This window comes from Lepisma saccharinum, chromosome 9 (assembly GCF_977018435.1).
Source record: "Lepisma saccharinum chromosome 9, izLepSacc3.1, whole genome shotgun sequence".
Taxonomy (NCBI): domain Eukaryota; kingdom Metazoa; phylum Arthropoda; class Insecta; order Zygentoma; family Lepismatidae; genus Lepisma; species Lepisma saccharinum.
Window position 1 is genome coordinate 46,796,215 of NC_139237.1, and position 22,499 is coordinate 46,818,713.

The 22,499-nt window shown below is 37.3% G+C and overlaps 1 long non-coding RNA gene across 1 annotated transcript in view; it reads left to right on the plus strand.

Annotated features, from left to right (window-relative positions):
* The window catches only part of LOC145992656 (uncharacterized), an 89,055-nt gene that overhangs the window by 5,332 nt on the left and 61,224 nt on the right, over window positions 1–22,499 (plus strand). Inside the window, exons 2-3 of the long non-coding RNA XR_014442192.1 lie at window positions 7,387–7,542; window positions 9,857–9,916. This is a non-coding gene — a long non-coding RNA (uncharacterized LOC145992656). The remainder of the gene's footprint in view (window positions 1–7,386; window positions 7,543–9,856; window positions 9,917–22,499) is intronic.

Sequence of the window (22,499 nt, forward strand, 5' to 3'; positions counted from 1 at the left end):
AACGAGGTTAAATTAAAAGTTGGACATCTTTACCAGTGGCGCAACCACAAGCAGCGGCGTGGGGGGGGGGGCCTTTGCAGAGTTTTTTTCTTCGATTTCTTAATCACGTTGGCACTACCAATCATAGTAGCCGCGGGCAGTCACTGACCTTAAGCATCCTTATGTTCTGATGCTTTGTGTACAATGTATCATGTTAGCATTAATACATATTTTTTAATAATGTTCCTAGAGATCTTTTGTTGCAAGTACAAACGTTTCTTACAGTGCATCGGAAAAGTCTTTGAATAAAGATCAAGTGTCAGTTATAGTGTGTCCCAAAATAGTGTTTACACTCTTTGAACGTTAATAATGGGAACACTATAACAGCACGTATGAACTTTTTGAGTGTCACATGCCTTAAAGTTATAGATGTTCATTGTCAGCAATACTTTATCTCCAATGCTATGGAACAGATCGACAAATCAACAAACAGCAGATATGGTTTCCACAGGAAAGGAAGCACAGGTAGTGCCAATCACATTTTTCATGTCATCCAGTGACCATGGCTTTGAGAGGTACACGTCGTTGTACAGTTTCCCAGAGTTAGAAATCTAAGTGTGTTAAATTGTGACATCTGGGTGGTTATTTGACACTTTTTACATTGCTCAAAAGAAAACAATGCTTACTTTTCCCACTTTGGCCACATTAATGTCTAACGCCTGGTGTGGTGTACACAGACAAGTGAATTATATTTGTCCGTGCTGTAATGGGACTAAAAACAACACAAGGCCTACACACGCTCGCACAGACACTCAATGTAGATATTGTAGCTTCACATTAAGAAAATCCAGTCAAGATGTATTTAATAGTTTCCCTGTTATTAACATTCAAAAGTGTACACACTGTTTTGGGACATTCTGTATTTTCAATATGCGATATTTAATGTCAGAAATAAAACCTTCCCTTCTGTACCTAGTCGAGCTTACCTTGTTAGTACGTTTCGTTAAAAATTTCACTTCTCCTTATCCTATTAGCGATGAGTCTATTAGGAAAATATATGATCATTGTCTTCCTTACAATTACATCATCCACTGTTAACGGGGAAATTCTTAATTTGCTTGTAAAAATATTTGACGTAATAAAATGTAAGTACATATAAGTACACACATACACACACACTCACACACACACACACACACACACTAGCCACTAGCGTTCCTCGTTAAAAAGGACGACTTCAAAACAACAACTTGGGAGTCTTGCCTGAGCAAGATCCAAAACAATTAATGATGCTTGCGATGTTGTAAGAAGCATTGACAGTATTTATAAACTGACCAAGACAAGTAATGGGCAGACTGAAAATCAAGATTACTCATTCTAAAATACCTCCATAATTGATTGATTGATTGATTTGGTTTATTTTAATTCGCTTTCCGCCAGCTTTGGCTAATCGCGAATATGAGGATGATATGATGAAATAACAATTGACACCAATGTCTAGGCCATAGCGAGCTGTGCTAACCACATCACCACGGAGTGTTTCGTGTATCATGCAGTATCAACAATTGCAAGGGACACGTGAGATAGGGGAAATCCACGAACGAACAAATGTAAACATGATGTGTTTGCTCCCTCGTTTCGAACATGCAGACTGTAATGTTATTGCAATTTATTTATTAGGAAATTGGGAACTAGCTCTATGCCGAATCGAGTCTGTTATAAAAAGCAGGCAAACCTCTATACTGAAGAGAAACAAAAATCTCCGCGAGATGAATATTCTTGATCTACTTCGGTGACTGAGTACGCTTAGTAATCAACACATGATCTCTCCACCGAATGTTCCGGACACGAGTTCCGACCTGGACAAATGTGTCACTGGATATTTCGTCCTCGTATTTACTATTAACCTGAAAGTGCATCAAAATTACGTGCAATGAGAAGAATAGAAATTCACAAGAATTATGCCGTAAATTCATCTAGATGTCAGAATCTCGCTCGTTTGCTACAAAACGTTGTTTCCAGGGTGAACTAAAAGTTGACATTTTGGTGCCCTCCGAAAATGTTACTCTTACATTTCAATGTTGACATCAAGTTGCTACAATGAATGATAAATATGTACAATTTATGACGTGTTCTCAATGGTTTCCTTTTGATTATATTGTTTCACGTTCAATGATAAGAATGCGAAGCAAAGACACAAAATGAGAACACTAATCCCAACACATGAAAATAGTGTAAATTACGAGGATTTGGCGATAACTCCGAGATCAGTACAAGAGCTGTTGGTCACGAGTTTGTAGTCGATCATCGGTTAGTGTGAGGAGTTGTTCATGACGAAGGACTTCATCCGTATCACTATCAGATGGACCATGCAATGTGTCCACAAGATTTTGGTAATCGAGTTCGATTTGTTACTTGGTTTTTAGACCAATGTGCACTATTGCCCGACTTTTCTTCAAGAATCCTCTTCACTGACGAGGCAATCTTCACGCGGGAAGGCATATTTAACACGCATAATAGCCATATGTAGGCAAGAAGAAATCTTTACGCAACATTCGCACATGGGCATCAACAGCATTGCAGTGTAAATGTGTGGGCAGGTATCATTCGCAACCATTTAGTTGGTCCTTATTTGCTGCCTGATAGTTTAAATGGTGAGGTATATCGTGTGTTTCTTCACCATAAGTTACCTTGACTGAGCTGCTTTTGGAAGTTCCGTTAAACATTAGACAGATAATGTGGTTCCAGCACGACGGTGTAACTTTCTGAAATCTTTCCAGGGCGTTGGATTGGTCGCGAAGGCATGGATGTTTGTGAGTGTCAATTCATCAATTTCATCACGTCATCACTAATCCCCATCTTCCGAAATTAGCCAAAAGTGGCACAAAAAGCGAAGTAAAATAAAGCAAATCAATCAATCAATGAATGAATCTTAAAAGAGCCTTGCAATGATTTCCTTATGAGACGAACACGATTAGCAATAACTCTAGCACAGATAGGAATAATTTTGAAATAAATTGGAATAACATTGCAGTCTGTGTGTTCGAAACGAGGCAGCAAACACATCATGTTTACATTTGTTCGTTCGTGGATTTCCCCTATTAGTAGGGCAGCTTAACGTCGAATTTCGCGTTAATGTGGACACACCGTACAAAAGCACCAATTTTTTTCCAGGTACTACTTAGGTGCTTAGCTTTCAATTGTTGATAGGAACCAACTCCTCCGTTGGCCATCTCGGATTTTATAGCGGCCATTTTGAAATATAGGTATATTATCAATATCTCGGCTTCTAAATCACTTAGGACCACAAACTTGGTGTCTAAGTATACAATTTTTGGTCAGTGAATACAACTACACAATTTTTAAATGTATCAGACTATATATTTATTCACTAATATATGTACCAATCACAAACTATTCACCTTTTCTATGAGAAGGCAGCTACGGCCTCCATGATGAACTACGGGATGAATGTCGTGCGTTGGGCTACAGAATATCTTAACTCTGAACAGATACCTGTTTTCGCAGTTGATGCATCATTGTATGCCCTAGCCAAGTTCACACAGTGGAAGTGGCCTCATACTCATGGAGAGGAAACGTTCATAGTAATGATGGGTGGCTTGCATGTTGATATGGCGATGTGGAAAACGTTTCGTGACCACTTGGAGGGATCAGGATGGACTTGCGCATTGGGTGAAGCTGGTATTGCTTCATCAGGCACAACCAACTCTTTCCTTTCGGCCTCGCATGTGATTAGAAAAAACATTCTCACCAAGTGACAGCATTGGCTTTGGAAAAACTGCAGGAGGATGCTTTCTTACTCACTGAAGGACCACACGATGATGAAACCAAGGTTTCATGGAGAAAAGCAACGGTAGAAAAGAGTCCTACATTCAAGTACTGGGACACGATTCTTAACATGGAGCTCCTGGGTCTCATTTTCATCAGATCGCAGGGTGAGGGGAATTTTAATCTGTATGTGGAAAGCCTCAAAGCCCTGGCACCATGGTTCTTCGCTCTCGACCATCAGAATTATGCACGATGGATCCCAATACACATCCGAGATTTGGAGAATCTTCCACTTTCCATTCTTGAGAAGTTTGAGCAGCAGACTCACTGGATAATCCACAAGACCAAGAACCGATTCTCAAGTATACCAATCGACCAAGCACATGAGCAAAATAATAAGGTCGTCAAGTGTTCAAGAGGTGCTGTTGGTCTGACCGAAAATCCTTCAGCCTTCAGAAAATGGATGGCCTCAGGGCCTGAACAAGCTACGTTATTGAAGGAGTTTCAAGATAACTACATCCCTAAGCAAAACAAAAGTTATCGTCATCAAGAAGATGGATTTGCCATACAGAAAACATTTAACGAACAATCATTGAGTCTATATACAGTCATAGAAGACTTTTGAAATCCCTTTATGGATGACAATGACGAGTTATTGACTCTTGCCACACGAAATATTTTAGTTGAAAGTGTAGTAAATACGGTGCGGACAGTTCCGAGTGTAGGCCAGGATCAGTATGACAAGTATTGCAAATCAGTTATCAGTGATTGTACTCGCTCCATTCATGAACCAATAAAAAAAACACATCCTTTATTCAGAACTCCTATACAAAACATAAAGACAAAGATTAGAGAAACATACCAATACTTAAGACTGATGTTTCTCTGTTCTCTCAACTGTACATAGTGAAGCAGCATAGGGAGAGTGACATGACTACATTCTTCAGCCATGAGAATCATAATTTTCCTCATTCACCATCTGACGATGGAAGTCTGCGCTTCGGAAAGAAGTTAGTGATCCCAGTGATCCTTTTGATTATGTTGATGTTAAACTTCTCGATGGAGCCGCTGTTGTGCATTTCCTCCCCCCCCCCCCCAAATATCAACATTGTCACATTTGATGATTATGCTGACCACGTATTCATTCTACACATCAGTAAACAATTAGAAAGCTGCAAACGAGTTGATGTAGTGTGGGACAAATACATTCCGACAAGCCTCAAAGAAGACACTAGAGAAAAACGAGGTAAGGGTGTTAGGAGAAAATGTGAAGTAAGGAACAAGCTCCCAATTGCATTCCTTTCAAACAAATTGGCAAATGTTGAATGTGCCAAAAGCAAGGTAATTGTCGTCACATGTGATGCCGTAGTTATTCTCCGAGGAACTGATAGGTCCATGCCATCATGTGACCATGTGGAGCGGACACAAGACTGATTATTCACTTACAGGTTGCACTTTTGAATGGTTGTAGTAACTGTATGGTGCGTACCGTTGACAAGGACGTAGTGGTGATTCTCATTGGCAAGTTCCATCACCTAATGACCTTGTGTGCAGTTTTGAAGATTTGTGTTGTTTTTGGTATAGGCAAAACATTAACTTATATTGACATTAATGCTATCTACGAGAAGCTGGGTGTAGAGAAATTCTTCGCCTTCTGTATTCCACAGTTTAACTGGATGTGATACCAAATCATCACTTTTTGGACGAGGCAAGAAATCTGCATCGGAGGCATGGAATTGTTATCCTCAAGTGACACATCCATTTACCTACATTGCACTCTACCCTTACACAGAACTTGATATTGATAATGAAAATTTTAAACTACTAGAACTCTTCACCGTGATATTGTATGATAAGAACTGTGATTTAGACAATGTGAATGAAGCCAGGAAGGAGCGGTTTTGTCAGAAGATTAAGTCAATGGAGAAATTTCCACCAACGAAGGACGCACTACTCCAACACTCCAAGGGAGCTGTATATCAGGCAGGAGTATGGTGTACCAGTGAGCACAGTCAACAGCATGCTCCTAATCCGGAAGGCTGGGGCTGGACACAGAAAGTAGACAGTTCATCATGGGTTCCTGTATGGAACACATTACCTATTGCTTCGAAGGCATGCACTGAATTGGGTAAATGTAATTGTAAGCGTCAAAGAGACTGCACTGGTAGGTGTGCTTGCAAAACTGCTCCTTAGAATTGTACTGAACTGTGCAAATGTCAATGTTTGAATACAACATAAGCAATTCATATAACAGCAATCCCTCATATATTTCAACATCTTTCATATACGATTTCATAATACGATTTATTGTATTTTAATTGTATAATTATGTCTTTTATGTCATTTTTCAAGTATTATTTGAATTGGTGAATAGTTTGTAAATGGTAGCATATCATTAGTAATACGTGTAGTGAATACTGCATTTAAACTTCTTTCATACGATTGTATAAATTTGTTAATTTTCCAAACTCTTAATCGGTGAATAGTTTGTAATTGGTACATATATTAGTGAATAAATATATAGTCTGATACATTTAAAAATTGTGTAGTCATATTCCCTGACCCCAAATATGTATACTTAGACACCAAGTTTGTGGTCCTTAGTGATTTAAAAGCCGAGATATTGATAATATAGCTATATTTCAAAATGGGATGTCCGAGATGTCCGACGGAGGAGTTAGTTCATGTCAAAAATTTAAAGTACCTGGAAAAATTTGGTGCTTTTGTCCGATGTGTCCACATTTTCATGATAAGCTGCCCTTCTATATCTCACGTGTCCCTTGCAAATGTTGATATTGCATGACACACGAAACACTCCGTAGTGATGTGGTTAGCTCAGCTCGCTACGGCGCCAGGTGTCTCGAGTTTAAATGCTAGACATTGGTGTCATTTGTTATTTCATCATATCATCCATATCTTCGCGATTAGCCAAAGGTGGAAGAAAAGCGAATTAAAATAAACCAAATCAATCAATCAATCAATTATTGAGATATTTTAGAATGAGTAATCTTTAATTTCAGTCTGCCCATTATTTGCCTTGGTCAGTTTATAAGTACTGTCAATGCTTCTTACAACATTGCAAGTATCATTAATATTTTGGATCTTGCTCAGGCAAGACTCCCAAGTTGGTGTTTTTGAAGTCGTCTCTCTTAACGAGGAACGCTAGTGGCAACGCTGCCAAACTCCTTTGTTAGTTATGTCAGAGCAAACGTTTGCCGTGTTGGGTTCCATACGTACAGGATAAATTTTAAGCTCTTATAGAGCAGAAACTAAACGGTTTCGAGGTAAACTTTATAGGGAAAAGTTACTTGTTTTATGTATATATGTGTATATATCCTATGTGTTTGGGGGTGTTTGTGTGTTCCATTGTGTGTAGAATTGAGTATCACTGTATGTAACATTATGACTGATATCGCAGGAGATTGTGCAGATCCAACATATGACGCAATGAAGCCATAGGTGTGCGAGACATCTCATGAAATCGGAATGAAAGATGCACAATATTGTAACGAAACGGTGTGTCAGTAGTTGACTGAATTCAAAATAGACAAATGTTCTTATGAGAACGACAATGATACAAGATTTGAAATGTTCTTTCATACTTTCTTTAATTGATAGCACATAATCTGGCGATATATATATAAACGAAAGAATCAGTTGAAGAAAACCTGAATCGAAGAAGCAACGATGCAGGCATATATCATATTGCTCATATTTCTTCTCTGCGCCATAGTGTTCTCTATGGCAAAGGGCTGTAGAGATGTACTGGAATATGTAAGTACTCGTTATAACTGATGTGTTATAATTGTTATATCAGTATGTGTTTTATAATTAGTGCTTGATGGGTGTGTGTGTGTTTCAGTGTAATTATATATTTATTCTCTACTCCCTCTCTCCCTCTCCCCCCCCTCTCTCTCTCTCTCTCTCTCTCTCTCTCTCAGAGAAATGGGGTTGATTTTATGTATTATGTTCAAATTATATCAGCAAAATAGTATCTACATATGTGTAGGGGTGGTTTGTGAGTTGCTGAGGCGTGTACATAAGAGAGATTACAAAGGGAAGAGAAAGAAGGGAACAGTATAGAGGAAATGGAAAGAGATAAATGTTGTGCTGGTATGTATACAAGGATTCCCTGAAATGAGAATATTAAATTCGAATTAGAAATTAACTTTATTATTTTGATAATGAATAACAGAAAAAAATTTATTTGATTATTTTTCCAGAAGGAAATGGAAAGAAGGAAGGGCAAATTATACGTTTCAAAAAAATAAAGTGAAATGCAGGAACCAAATCAGAATGTTATGTTCTCATATTCCATGACTTAATTCATGCAAAAGAATGGATCCATGAATTTTCTAAACATCGTGGTTTTGTCAAAGAAAATTCCTGATTAAAATTTTCCATAAAAATTTCAAAGATTGTTTTAACATGATGCTTAAGCATTAAGAACATAATAGAATAACTATGCATTTCACTATATTAACGGTATAATACGTAAAAGATGAACAGTTGTGTATAGTAGAAGTTTGCTCAATCTTGAACGCAATGTAACATTCCAAGTTGTATCTTCTTCTACGGCGAATGGACTTTGATTCTAGTACTTTGAATTACAGGTGAATCTTTATTAGCATAGAATTCATTTTCTATGTTTCGCACATGGGTCTGAATCTAATAACAAATTCTGGATTGATAGCCTTTCCAACTAAGATTTTAGGGCACTAAACTATCACTTTATCACTTCGTCCATAAATTCACCTATTCCAAAACATACAACTACTGCACGGTGGCAAACCCCAGATAAGCATTGTGCAAATCACGAGATTGCGAATTGATCCTGTAAAAATGTCGAATAATATCCCTAAAATTAATTATCAGTGCATTAGGCTTCATAGAAGAGAAAACCTGGTGTGAATATCCTCTGCGAGAAGTAAGTTACCGAAGTTAGGATTGTGTAACGTCGAAACACTACAGAAATCAAGTGGTTATGAACGTATTCACTTAACATTTGTGAATTTACAGGAGTTAGAACTTGGCATTATGTGTAATGAGATGAAACAAAATATCAATGCCGATAATTGTCTCAAAGTAACTTAGTTTCATAAATTATTATGATGAATGTGACGAATGGCAGTTGAAAATTTATGGATTTACATGAGCTTTATATTCTAGGTTCATTGTAGTGGGTCATCTGACAATGTGATTTCACGAAATTGTCACTTTATATCAACATTAATTTTCGAATAATTAACAGATATGGAATAGTATAATCAGAAAATATCTTAGAATAAATTTGACATTATATTTTAATTTAATTCTGAGATATCGAAGTTTGAGCAATCATTAACTATCAACTAACGATTGAGACCAACATCTACATGTAAGATAATCGGGAACTTTTATGTCACGTTAAATTTATAATAAATAAACGTTTATGTTCTCCGAATCTGAGGTGTCCATTTTGTCCAAATGAAATGCATCTCGAAGTAACATGTAGAAAATTCAGTTCTATCAATTCGGCTTTTTCGAATTTATTAGACTCTTTTTAAACACCTTTCATATTTTAGGACATTTAAAATTTGTCTTCTATCCCTGGACTTAACAAACATCTACATTGTCTAAATTTATTTCATAGGAATCAGCAAATCGGTAACTTGTAGGAATTTGTACAAATTGCTGAAAATTTGAATTTATTATAGAGAACTCATGATGTATTTTTTCAAAATTGTGCATACCGTAAAAAGACAACAACAAATATTTGAGCAATTAACATTTAGCATTTTTAATTTGGTTGTTTTTCTAATATATGTTTACACAAATGTTAAACATAAGTATTGAACATAATCGGTTGCTCTATTATTTAATTTATTTTCAAATATTTCGGAGTTTTGTTTATCCCCTCGCTGTCACGAGCAATTTTTCATAAGCAGCTTAAATGTCTTATCATCTCAGTCGAGAAAATTTACGCTCCAAAAGGAGCGCAACAAGTCTAATAATTATAAAGATTAATATTATTTGGAAAGTATTTCGCTAAGTATTAACATTCAACAAAGATAAATTGTAATTAATATAACTTTCTCTCGAATTTCAGTGCACTTCCGATACGGATTGTTGTGCGGAACTAAATTGCAAAGTCAAGGTCTGCGGTTAGGTAAGTAAAGTAATTAGTTAATTAATTACTACAGATAGAACCCAACAATCTAAGCTGTGGGAGAAAGTCTTAGAATGGAATGGAGCCGTTCTCCACCTATGTGGTTCCATCGGGTATCGAACCGCGACCCATTGTTTACAAGGCGACGATGCTACAACTGCGCCATCGGGGAGGCCCTTTTATAGCTTGGAATTCCACTTAAATCTATCATTTATCATTTCAATGTACTTCGATTATCAGTAACAGTACGCTAATCGCAAAGACAGGAATGAAATCGTATCAATCCCTAAGATTATATGTTTAATATAAAAGCCTCTCTGAATGTTTCATGTTGACCAGGGCATTCACTTGTTTTTCACAGTTGTCTCAACCTCTGAAAAATGTAAACAATGCACAGTGTTGTGCTATGCAAACCTCCTGAGGTATTCAAGAAATAGGCAGTTTCTTCTGCCTTTTGAGTCAGCGGTTTGCATAGTGGCAATTTGAAACACGATTCGGCATGGAGGAAGAGCTCCATGGCCTAGGGAATATAGAGGTGAGACAAGCTGAGAGGGGACTGACTTTTGGGATTGGAATAGAGGAGAGAGGAGAGCTTAGAAAGGAGTGGAGCAAAAGTGAAACGACGCCCTGGTCAACCTATAGATAAGCCAACAAAAGACTTAGTATATTTTTATTCATCGTAATTATCTTCATTCGTCAGATAGACAGGTAACTATCCTAAACCCAGCTATAATTCAGGTTCAAAGGTTCATAAAACCCACCGAGTTACCGTTGCATTTTCTAGCTGTTAAGTTCCTAAATCTTATTTGTACCTTTCGTATTGCTAAGCGGTAACTCGTCATGACAATGACGAGTGCTCTCATCATAGAGGATGAATGATGAATAGCTTACATCACCAAGCAATTAATTGCGAAGTGACTGGTTCTGATCCCATCATTCTTTAGAATCATACGTAATGAAGATGCTTAGGGCTTTCATCCTTTTTTTCGGAAATGAGATGTAAAATTCTTAAGCAATTTTAAATTTAACCTCACCCCAAAAATTTTGCTAACTTGTTTAAAATTTTAGTATGTCCTTGCCACAATTGACTTTGAAAATACATAGGGCTTAAAAGTTTTCACCTTGCTGATGAACTCGATGAAACATTGGACCAGTTATTAGTTATAGCACGAGGGACTACAAGTTTTAACTTAGATGTCAGCGGTCCAAGTGTAAGTTCAACCCCCAAAATTTAAACTTAGCCCAATATTAACTAGACGGCTTCAGCGACAATTATCAGGAAAATAGGAATATGAAAAACAATTAGAGCAACAATTTCAGGATTTTAGAGATTCAGGCTCAACACAATTTGCAACTATGGTTCAGTCTAACTTTGTTTCCCCAACAATTTTAGAGGGTATCCCATTTCAAGGGATAGCCGGGGAAGATGTATCAAAATTTTTGGGAAAAGTAGATAGACTTGCAATTTTAAATGGTTGGAACAGTGCCAAAAAGCAGGAAATGTTCCAAGCCCTTTTAGCCGGGCCAGTGTTGCGATGGTTTCAGGCTTGGAAAGACGTCCAAGAAAACCAAGACAGTTCTTATGAGGATTTAAGATAAAAAATTAAAGACGAATTTACAGGGCCCTTGGATCAACTACTTTTAATGAAAGCAGATCCTAAAATGGGCGTTCAACAACAGATCAAACAAATCATTTTAGGATTGCAGGTGGATTACATGAAAGATACCCATCATAAAGAATACGAGTCAGTGCATGGGCTGCTCAAGGATTTAAAATCCTTTGAAAAGCTTCAGTTTTTGATGAGGCAGTGCAAGTTGAAAGAGCTAAGGTGCGAAGATCAAAGGGACAGTTTATTCCTTCCTTTGAACAGCGCACCAACACTCTCGCAACAGCAGCAGATTTTATTGCAGAATACCAATCTGGATACTGCTGAGTCTGCACAATTGCGACGTACTTCAGAGATCGATGCAAGATTCAATGCCTTGCAGAAGGAGGTCGAACAATTAAAATTAGCTAACAATCCTCAAAGTAACAAGGTTCAAACCCAGACTCAGGAAACTGGTTTGGAAGCTAGATTAACTAGTCTTACTTTTAGACTAGATAGCATTGACAACCAAAAACAGCACCCTCGCACCGACTCATCTGGACAGAGGCAATTTAGAGAACCATATTATAGAGGCAATTATCAGTCAGGTAATAATTATAGAGGTTCCTACCGGGGTAATAATAGACGACCACAGTATAATAAGGAGTATAGAAATGCACGGCATAATAATAATAATAATAATTCACATCACAATAGGCGATATGGCAATGCCCAACAATGGCGAGGGCGTGGAAACTTCCGCGGACAGAACTCGCGGGGTTCCTCATCATCAGCAGGACGAGGCCAGGAATGTAGGGAAGAGCAACGGGAGAGACCACGCTGCTCTATTTGTAATTATCCCAATCACTCGGCAGCTACTTGTTTGCAGAACAAGGAGGCTTTAAACGAGCGGTGACTGCCCACAGAAAAGACGTATGCGCAGATTTTGAAGGAAAGCAAATTTCAGTCTCTACTTTCCCCTATGAGGAACTTATATACATTAACACAGTGATAGGGGGCAACGTCAGAGGTTTCTTTTGGATTCCGGGAGCCAAGTATCAGTTACTAGTGATCGAGGTATTCCTTTAACTGCCAAACGTTTTAAAATTCATACGGCCATAAGGGGAGTAGCAAAGGAATAAATTGAAATTAAAGAGATTGTCCTGTTAACATTTGCAATAAACGGCCGCAATTTAACCCACCCTTTTCGAATGATTCCAAATTTTGAACATGGGACAATCTTGGGTAATGATTTTTTAAGAGCTCAAAAAGCAAATTTGGATTTTGAATAGAATCGACTCACACTGAGGAGATTTGGAACTCCTCCTCGAAACCAATTAAGGACGAAACACAAAAAAACCTTTGACGTATCCATAAAAGTTGCTAGTCTGATCAGGGATTTATATGTGCCAGAATTTGTAACTTCCAGACAAATTAGAATTAAACCTAGGTCTCATTTGTGTATTCCTGTCAAATTGACAAATTCTAGTTATCAGAATTTAACTTATTTAGAATCAGATTTACAGTTTCTATTGGACCCAAGTTTAATGGTGCCCCGAGCCATTGTAAATATGAAGTCATTTTTAATTTGGATTACCAACCCAAACTCTTACAAAATTAAAATTAGGAAAGGGGCAAGCATAGGTACCGCAGAGGCATGGCAAAATCCAGTCCCAACTTCTCGTCATACTGCAGATGACGAAGGACCTAACGTTATGGTGACCAAGGAAACTGGCACCATGACAAAAACAGTGCACGACTTTACAAAATTTGATATTAACCCAGCAATAGAACCCGATCAGAAGTTGCAACTTACACGATTATTAGAGAGGTACGTAGATGTGTTTTCCTGGTCTGAGCAGGACATTGGTTGTGCCACAAATTATACGCATCGTATTAAGTTAAAAGACGATTCTGAATTTCACGTCCCAGCCTACTCTATACTTGTACACCTACGTTCGGAAATTAATCTGCAAATTGACAACTTGCTGGAAGCAGGAGTCATCGATCCTTCAACATCTCCCTATAATTACCCAGTCTTTCTCGTTAAGAAGAAATCAGGAGCTTATCGCATGGTGCAGGATTTTCGATTACTTAATGCCAGCTCTGTTTTCGATGCAGTTTCGATGGGAAACATTTCAGAAATTTTACATAACATGGCCGGTAAGAGCTACTATTGTAGTGCAGACCTTAAACAAGGATTCTTCCAGGTTCCTTTAGCAGATGAATCAAAAAAATACACTGCTTTTACTATACCAGCCAAGGGACAATTTGATATGAATTTTACACGCATGGGACATGTGACATCTCCCGCGGCGATAACCCGGTGTGTCCAGCTCGCTACAGCGGGCTTGAATTGTAATAATTTTGCTTTTTATATTGATGACATGTTTGTATTTGCTAATACATTTAACGATATGTTAGTGGATTTAGAATAAATGTTCCAATGTTTATGATCTGCCGGATTAAAATTGGCTGTGCCTAAATGTTCATTTGGATATTACCAGACAATTGTTTTAGGACATAATGTGGGCAGTTATGGCTATCGTATCAGCGACAGGATACTATAATCCATTAAGAATTATAAAATTCCTTCTACCACAAAAAAGGTTAAAATGATTTTTGGTCTTTGCAGCTACGTGAGGAAGTACGTCAAAAATGTTTCTGACATTGCATCGTCATTACAAGGTTTAATCCGTAAAGGTAAGACATTTAATTGGGTCCTGAACAACAGTCAGCATTTGATAAATTAAAATAAACTCTAATTAATGCACCTGTTTTGTTACCTTATGATCCAGCAAGGAACACCAAGGTTTTTACCGATGCTTCATCTCACGCCGTCAGTGGCGTGTTCATGCAGCCCAATGTAGAAGGAAAATACTTGCCGTGTGCATATTGTAGTAGAACTTCGACGGACACTGAAAAAAGATTGAGTGTAATTGATCAAGAATTAACAGGAATTTTATATGCTCTAAAATCATTTAGATTTTATCTTGTGAGACACCATTTCGATTTGCACACGGACAATATAGCAATTACGTATATTAGGACATCCCGTAATTTAAGCTCAAAGCTTCTTCGATGGAGTAACCTTTTGGAGGATTTTTCATTCACTCCTATACATGTCAAAACTACGGAGAACATCGCCGATCCCCTCAGCGATAATGCGGCGAAAATATAGAAGATGGCAACATTGAAGAGGACATTCCCGAACCCAGGACACCTACATTGTTTGATGCAACCACAGATGTCGCGGAGCATCAGAGACAGGATTATTTGTTTGGTCTAATTATTAAAATTTTGGAGGACCCAGACAAGGACGATGGAACACAACCTTTATCCATCCAGAGGCAGGTTTAACATCATGTATTGGAGGATGGTTTATTATATAGGCAGGAGAAATTAGGAGCCACTACCAGGAAATTGTTATGCATACCAATGACGTTACTTGATTCCGTGATTGAGACACTCCACGCTTCACCCATAGGAAGCTCTCATCTTGGATTTACCAAGTGTAACAATGTTGCATTACCACGAATTTATTTTCCGAATATGAAATTATTTATACAAAGGAAAATTAGGGAATGCATTACACGCCAGCAGAATAAACGCCGTCCAGGTCCACCAGTAGGAGAACTTTGTACTTTTCCCGCACAGAAGCCATTCCAGCGGATTTGCTAGACTTTTCAGGTCCATATCCTCCTTCGTCAAATCTTCGTCACCGTTATATAATTGAAGCAACAGATTTTGGGAGGCGGTATTTAATAGCCAAACCAGTTGCGGATTGTACGGCCAGTAAAGCAGCTGAATTTGTGTATGAAGAGATAGTATTACGCTTTGGAACGCCACAAGAAATTTATACTGATCGTGTTTCAGCATTCAAATCTAAGCTATTTCAGGAACTTGGCAATAAATTGGGAATTACCATCAAGTTTTCGCCAGTAGGTTTACATAATTCGATAGTGCTTCTGGAACTCAATCACGGCGATTTACAGAGTATAATGAAATGTTATGTTAATTCAAAACACACTGATTGGGTCCAATATTTACGACCAAGTGTGTTCAGCTATAACACTACATAGAATCAGAATTTGCGGTATAGCCCATTCTTTTTAGTACATGGATTTCAATCTGCTTTGCCCTGGGAGTTACATTACACACACCAAGCTGTGAAAATGTGGAGAATGATGTACGGTTTCGAGTATTGGAAAAAGCAAGAACCATTGCTGCGGATAACTTGGCAAAGCGACACGTTGAATAGAAGAAATATTATGATCGGAAGAGGAAACAGATCAAATTTCAACCAGGTGATGAAGTATTAATTTTTGACAGCACCCAGAAAATTGGTACTGCACTGTGCTTTTCGGGTATTTATAAGGGCCCGGTCATAGTCATTCAAGAAGGGAATCCTAACAAATACTTGGTGGAATTCCAAAACAAGAGAGGCAATACAATAGTGTATTCTATTGCCGTCCAGAGACTCAAAAAATATTATGGGCCAGATGACGGTGAAGGCGAGGAGAACTTGACAGGTCAAGATGAAGATGAAGGTCATCAGGAGGACATCGCGGACTCACGCATGGATAATGGTCACTAAAAATGAAAATTCATATAAGTAACAGGTTTAATATTTTAAATTTCACTCGCGTGACATAATAATAATTTATAATAAAAATGGCACTAATAATGTTAAACGTTAAGAGCAGACTTATTATTTAATAATGTGCTGTAGGCACAACATTTTTTGCAGTATTAAAAATACTAGTTCAGCAAGTAAATCACTAAAAATTTATAGTTACACTTCAGAAGAAGGTATACATTTATATTAGCAAAGTTTCATTTTAGGCGCCAGTTATTGAGAATATTTATTTTATATGAATATGTAGACCTCGACGTCAAGATTTTTTTGCGCCACTATAACAAGTATTTTCCTTCGGTTATTGGATAGCAACCAAAATCCTGGAAATCCATTCTGCCATCGCAGAATGATTATGGTTAAACCACAACGGTTTTAGTTTCAAACTTTGCCACAATAATATGCTAAGCATATTTTAGAATGAGTTGAGAGAATTAAAGATTCTTCGAGTTTGAGTGATGTTAGTATTTTAATGCATTGAAAGATTGCATAAATAATAATAATTATTTTATTTCAGGTAGTCAGGAGTAAATCAGTATCATTTTTCCATTACCTTGTACCTAAATTAAGATAAGTTTATAAACAGTGCTTAAAAATTTGGAGAATAAATAAATTATATCAGGTAAATAAATTAACAGATAAATTGAGCCTAGATTAAGAAATAAATAAGTTAAATACCTACTAATTTAAATTACGCACCTTAAAATACGTTTCAGTTTTGAAGAACTGTATGTTTTGTTGTTTAAGCAACATGAAAAACATTGCGATTTTAGTTATGTTTAACGGATTACTTCCATACGTAAGAGCTTCAAATTTTATTCATCTGTTGCAAGAGACTTTCGATTATCCTCATATTATTATCACAAGTTTATTAATAGCAACATTTATTAGTAATATTTTTACAATTTTTGTAATTTGTTACTGTAAATGTCAACGCAAAAAAATCTATTACTTATGACCATGAGTGTACCGATGATTTAGCATTAAGTGAATTTAAAAATGATCCAACGTCTGTGGAACAGCATTATGATGACGTTACATCACTTGTTGAAGTGGTACCGTTAAAGATAATTCACCCGCCAATTCCTCCACCCCTTCCTCAGTCCGTTATTATTCATCAAAGTGTAAAAGAGGAAGTTCAATATCCGTCCCGAAATACAGGGTCATCCGTTTGAGATGTCAGAAAAGTAAACCTTTATACACAAAAGGTTAATGTACGTATCTCTAAGCAGCTTGTTGTAATGTAAGCATAAAGGATGTAAGTTTCGAATGAGTGGAGATTTACTGACTTCAGCTGCGTGGCGGCAGTAGCATGCATGTAATACTGGAAAATTTCGCATACCATACGACACACTGTGTGTGCTGTTGTGACGTGATCACCACCTTTGTTACCATACACATTAGCGCTGCCATGTGGCCGAAGTCTGTAAACCTCCACTCATTCGAAACTTACATCCTTTGTGCTTATATTACAACAAGGTGCTCACTGACACGTACTTTAATCTCTTGTATATAAAGGTTTACTTTTCTGACATCTCAAACGGATGACCCTGTATATTAATCACCAAAGACGACGTTTTAGATTTGCCTAAAAATATTGTATCTGTCAAAGATAGAGTTCATAAGTTTTTCGTAAGCAAGGGTCCAAGTTTTGTACAAAACAGCCGCAAAATTGAATGTGAATTGATTAGTTAGCCCTGTGTCCAGCCAATTGCAAAGGTTAAAGATTTATTTGAAACTCAGCCAACAGCAAAGTTCGAAAATGTTCCAAGTTTTACTAAAAATGCAGAAAGTAAGCCAAATTCTCAGGTTACCGAACCTGTTGTATCTTTTACTGATCATATTTTTTACGACTATACAGATGGGGGACAAAATAATACGAACACCTGTGAAAAAGTATGCCACATTTCACACCGGCAGTACAGCAGCACCACCTGGCACTGAAGTCTGCCACCTTGTGGCTGTGAAGGTGAAGGTATTAGTTTGCAAACAGCAGTCATTGGTGATGCATTCGTCTATCATACGCTCTCAAGAGACACTGCAATGTAAGACCTGACAGAGTTCCAAAGAGGCATGATTGTTGGAGCACGTTCAGCTGGAGCCACGGTGACTGAAACCTCAAAGCTTGTTGGGTGTGCAAGGAGCACAGTATCAGCCGTTATGACAGCGTACACAACACAAGGTAAGATGGCGTCTTCAAAGCACAACAGTGGACGAAAGACAAAGCTTGCTGCTCGGGATAGGAGGGTGTTGAAGCACATAGTGGCCCGAAAGCACAAGCAATTGTTATCCAAGATAACATCTGAAATGAACAGGCATCTCCAGGACCCCATTTCAACCAAAACTGTCAAAAGGTAACTCCATGCTGCAAACATTCATGGCCGAGTGGCAATTCGTAAGCCATTGGTGACATCACGTAATGTTGTCAAGCGACGCCAATGGTGCAGAGCTCACAGAAGTTGGTCCCCACAGCAGTGGCAACAAGTCATCTGGTCTTATGAATCAACATTCACGTTATTTCAGACCACGGGGCGCGTTTATGTGTGGAGAACGCCTCGAGATGCATTTCATCCTGACTGCCTCTTGCCGACTGTGAATCATGGAGATGGGTCCATTATGGTATGGGGCGCGATATCTTGGCATGGTGTGGGACCACTTGTTTTTCTGCATGGGAAGATCAATGCCAGTCACTATCGCAGCATTCTGGGGGATCATCTCCATCCTTCTGTCCAGACTTTATTTCCTGGGGACCGACCGCTTTTTCAAGACGACAACGCTCCTATCCACACTGCTGGGTCTGTCCAAACATGGTTTGAAGAACATGACGATGAAGTAGGACATCTTGAATGGCCCCCACAGTCTCCTGACATGAACATTATAGAACATTTGTGGGGATATTTGGAGTCCAAACTTCGTGCTCGAAGTCCGCCTCCAGCCACACTTTCGGAATTGGAGACTGCTCTGGAGGAAGAATGGCTCCATATTCCCTTAAACATTGTGCATGACCTCTATGCGTCCATCCCACGTCGCATACAAAGTGTACTTCAGTCACAGGGTGGTCCAACCCCCTATTAATAAAGATTTTCTCTACATTCACAGGTGTTCGTATTATTTTGTCCCCCATCTGTACGTTTGCCTAAAAATATTATTATCTACATTACGTATTATTTTTTTCCTAAAGTTAGAATTCATTATTGAAGTCTGATTGTATTTTATGTAAGGTTTATTAGTCTTTTATTTTGCTTGCACCTACCCAAGTCGTCGTTATTATGCGATCACGGAAGTGTTCGAGTTTTGCAGTCGCGCTGACAGCACCATATTTTCCATGTAGATATACAGTAGGAGACGTAAGACCTAATTGCCGAAATTTATATCAGAATGTTACTAATACCCACGACAGAGAGAAGAGGCAGATATTTCTCAATGTAATAAATTTGTTTAGTGCAGGACTTTCTGTTTTCAATACCATGTCAATTTATCATTTATCGCAATCAGTTAAAACTTTAGCAGTCAGTCAACATCATATTATTCAGGAAGTACAAAATATGAAACAAAGTCAATTAAAGATGGTCAACATTGTCAATGGAATTTTGGTAGCTTTAAAGCAATCAGTTTTGCATTTAAAGGAAGGATTACTTGCTAAATTTTGTTATGATTATAATGAAGAGGGACATATAATTGTTTTATTGCACGCCTCTGAGATGATAGAGCGTTTAGATTTTATAATTATGGAAATAGCTTCAGGAAAATTATCTTATCATATTTTAATTCCTAATTGGCTGCGTACATTTATTCAGAATCACCACGACTTTAAAGATTCGCTTTACAAGACAGACATAGGATTATTTTATTCTTTGACCAAAGTATATTTGATTAATTATGAACCCAGTAGTACATCATTTCATTTAGTTCTTGAAACACCTTTAGTACAGATGAATGACATCGCTCCTATTTTTAGAGCAGTAAACTTACGCATTTTACGTAATAATTCCTGGTCCCGCATTAGAATTCCAGAGTTAACTTACAGTATGCAACATAAGGGAAGTCCACGATTAGTGCAAATTGTTGAGAGCGCATGTGAGCTTAAAAACTTTTTTTACCTCTGCTCGCATAGTGAAGTTACCATTGATAAAGATGTACAGTTTTTAGAAGACTTACTTTTACACAACAGATCAGTTTCTTGTAATTTTGAAGTGAATTCTATTACTGGCAACAATCTTTTTCAGTTTATTAGAACACGTAATGGTATTTTAATATCATATCAGGTACAGATCAATTTATTGTCATTCAGAATTTAAATAATAATTTGAACACCCACAGAACAATTCAGATTAACAAGGGGCAATCTATATTTTTTAATTATCAGGATTTTTCTCTGATTATTGTGGATCAACAAATTTTACATACCAGAATTTTAGCATTTTAACAGGTAAAAATGAAGGAAGTTGAATTACCACTTGGTATTCCCAAGAATTTATCTGATTTCACTATTCCCCAGTGGACTCCGCTTGAACTTGCTTTAAAGCAACTTAATTAATCTATTATTACGGGCATTTCATTTCATGAATTAGTTTTAACCCCTTGCCCAAGTCTATATTAGTTTTTATTATTTGGAATTTATTGTTAACCGCAGTACTTGTTTATTATTTTTATAAGCACCGAGACAATTAGATTCAGACCCAGATAGCACCTAAGTTAACTGCAAGTTAAATCGAATGTCGATTTAACTTGCAGTTAAGTTATATGCAATCTGGGGAGCAACATAGCAATAATTTATAATTCAAGGAAACACGTGAATCATGGACATTATATATTTTATTTTATTACGGTTGTGTATGTTATTCAAATTTCTTTATTTATTTTCAAAGAATTATGGCAAATATGTAATCAATTTATTTTAATCATATTTTAATTTTGATGAGGCAATTTAATTTAATTTAATTTTAAGAAAAGGCAATGGAATGAGTTTGGTTTTGTGTGCATAACGTGAATCAATTACACCTATTCCCAATAGTTTCCTTTCATTATTATAATTTTCCTCTTAATTAACCTAACCTGTCTATACGAAACGACGTGGACGAGCAGTGCCTACATCAATCATGCATATTCTTATGAAGGACTTCCGCAGCAGCAGTCAACTACCGTGCGGAAAGACTCGTCACCAACAACTTAAAGGAGGCATGCAGAAATTTTATTAATAATACTACAAGAGGACTACACTTTTCCAAGGAAGACATAATTCAACCATGAATTTCCCAGTTCAGTGGATCACAAACTGTTGATTTATCCACCACATTTTGTGAAGGAGCCAGTTAGAATTTTCCTCCACATCGTTTGTAGTTGGGACAACATTTTTCCCTATCTCCTAAGTTCAAAGAGTATTTATTACACATTTTACATTGCCTCAAACTAAGTTAAGAAGACAAGTAATACAAAAGAAGAAGAGAAGCAGAGAGACCAGATATCCTACAGCAGCAGTTTTGGTTACAACCATAATTACAGAGTTGTTGTTCAAATTGGGCTTCAGTGTTTCCCCACACATGCACATATAAGCTTATACCATGTGTATTTATGTGGATGTGTCCCATGCATCATGGAGAAGAACATTTTTCTGCAGCCCTTCTTCATGTGTTCAGTTCCGTACCATGCATGCTAGCCAGGTTTTAACATGCACCATAATACAAGGAGGCAACAAGCAGCAGCTGTGCCAATTATCCAGTGCTAGCAACAAATAGCGTTTATATTTTTTAAGAAGAAATTTTCATAACGGATAGCCAACTGAACATGCAAATAACAGCAAAGCATTCCTACAGCACTTTCGAACATTCCAGGAAGGATGATTTATTATGCCAATGTTTTATGAATGTGTTCATTATAAGCAGTTATTTTTTTTCATCAAGATGAAACATAGTAAGTGACACATTTTTTTCACATGATTTTTATGTGTGAAATTTCATTTCTGATGTTTACAATCAGAGGAGACAGTTTTTTGGACACTTGCAAGATCTTTTAATTCTGTAGTTATATATCAACAGTGTTTACAAGGCTATACTACAGTGTATATAATAACGTAGTAAAGGAAATCAAATGTTATTTTGATTTTCTGGGCTTTTATGCCTGTAACAGTGTCATTACTCAGTGTAAATAATTATGTGCACCGAATACTTCCTATTCATACACATAAATAGCGAAATAATCAGTGATTGGAAATTTTGTATGCACATACACCTTCCCGTGACAATTTATTTTGAGAAGCTTATTTGGCTTGCAACGAAGGGAAGATTTAATATAAACAGTGCATAACAACATTTTTCTTACGTTTGGTAATAAGTAAAGTGGCTATAAAATAAGCACAATGTAC